This window comes from Trachypithecus francoisi, unplaced genomic scaffold (assembly GCF_009764315.1).
Source record: "Trachypithecus francoisi isolate TF-2019V2 unplaced genomic scaffold, Tfra_2.0 Lachesis_group0, whole genome shotgun sequence".
Taxonomy (NCBI): Eukaryota; Metazoa; Chordata; class Mammalia; order Primates; family Cercopithecidae; genus Trachypithecus; species Trachypithecus francoisi.
This window is the reverse complement of record NW_022681453.1, coordinates 127,641,604-127,643,538: the sequence shown is the minus strand read 5'-3', so window position 1 is coordinate 127,643,538 and position 1,935 is coordinate 127,641,604. Positions and strand designations below refer to the sequence as shown.

The 1,935-nt window shown below is 34.6% G+C and overlaps 1 non-coding gene across 1 annotated transcript; it reads right to left on the bottom strand.

Moving 5' to 3' along the window:
- Window positions 1-383: 383 nt before the first annotated feature.
- LOC117084679 lies at window positions 384-518 on the bottom strand. The gene has a single exon (XR_004437585.1). It is a non-coding gene; the product is annotated as a U8 small nucleolar RNA (small nucleolar RNA).
- Window positions 519-1,935: the final 1,417 nt, after the last annotated feature.

Below are 1,935 nucleotides of genomic sequence, written 5' to 3'. Positions count from 1 at the left end.
TTTGGTAGAACTATTAATCTAGTGGCATTGGCAAAAAGGACTGAAGTAGCTATACTTAAGATCCACAAGCAGGTTGTAACTAGAGAGTCACTTGAGTTAAACTATATTTTATACAATGAATTTTAAAAATCCTACTAATTTGGTTGATAAGATAATCATTTATGTAGAAAAAGACCAATCATTAACCAAAATTGGAAGAACAGTTTCTTTCATATTACAGACACAATTTACTATTTTACAGTTTGTAGCTTTGGTCCTTATTTCAAAACCTGGGGTCCCAGATTAATCAAAGAGTCTGACATCAGGTGCTCCTTGTGGCTATTGATCACCCACATCCCATATTTTAGCCATATACCTCTAATACATCTTTTTTTTCAGGAAGAATAAGGTGAAATAATCAGGATATTGTAAGTTGTGATTACCCAGAGAATTTAATCATTTATCATATGAACTCCAATTATCATGTTCTAATCTGCCCTTCAAAAGGAGAAACAGATAAGAATTATTCCACCTGACCCTAACTCCAAGATATTGTTATGGTATCTTTGTTACATTTTTTCCTGCTCTCTGTCTTGATTTTCTTTACTTAGTTTGGCAAGCTTCTGCTCTTTGGCCGTCTTGCTGCCATTTCCCTTTGAACAGATCAAGGGTTCTACACAGACATTGGATACATGCTATGTACAAGTTTGCTTTGTGTTCTTGTCTTGTTATTTAACCATTTAACAGAAGGGCCTCTTCAGGGCTACATGTGCAGCTTTGAAAGAGTTTAATTTGCTTACATGCATTTTGAAGTTCTGAAATATTGCTATTGTGCTTATTTGATTTTTTTCTATTTAGGATTCTCCCCTTCTTTTGTGTTTTGAGGAAAGATAAATTGAAGGAAGATAGAGGGAAGGAGAAGAAACCATTTCTTTTTCAGTCTCCATTTGAGAATTTAAGAAGAAACATCAAATAAACTAATCATACATTTTAATAAAAATGAACAGATTCAACTCATGGGGAATAATGATATGTAAAAATACATTTGAGTTTTAACTTCAAAGTAGAAGTTAAAGGGGTTACTAAATGGTTCCAACTTTTTTGTAGCTAGATTTGACAGATATTTTAGGGGTTTTTAATAGGGGGTTACTAAATGGTTCCAACTTTTTTTGTAGCTAGATTTGACAAATATTTATTGAGGGATTACTCTGGCCTTCAGATGCAATGAAATAAAATCACCGAACATCCCTGGGGGTTATTACTTAATCTCACTTTTAAGATGAAGAAACTAAGGTAAAATTTAGTGTGGCTAGTAAGTGGCAGAATCAGGATTAGAGCTCAGGCTTACACATTACTCTTCCATTGTGCCCCAAACCAATGCTTCTCTGTTTTGTGTTGCTACAACATGCTACTACTCACTAAATAATTTATAGACAGAAATGTATTAGCTTAAGGTTCTGGAGACTGGGAAGTCCAAGATCGTCTGGCAAGGTATTTATTGCTGTATCATCCCATGACAGAAGCACAAAGAGAGGGCACATGAGAGAAAAAGGGGCCAAAATTACCCTTTCGTAAGGAAACCATTCCTGTGATAACTCACCCACTACAGTGATAATGACATTACTCCATTCATGAGGGTGAAGCCCTCATGGTCTAACCACCACTAATCATTAGGCCTTATCTCCCAACAATGTTGTAATGAGGATTAAGCTTCCAGCACGTGAGTTTTGGGGGACATACTTAAACCTTAGCTTGTCCAATTATGATCTACACATAAATCACCAGAGGGTCTTGTTAAACTGTAGAGTTTTTTAAAAAATTATTTTTAATTTTTGTGTATACATACTAGGTGTGTATATTTATGGGGTACATGAGTTATTTTGATATGCATAGAATGCATAATAATCACATCAGGGCAGGAATTGATAAATAAATTCAGTAAAGTTTCAGAATACA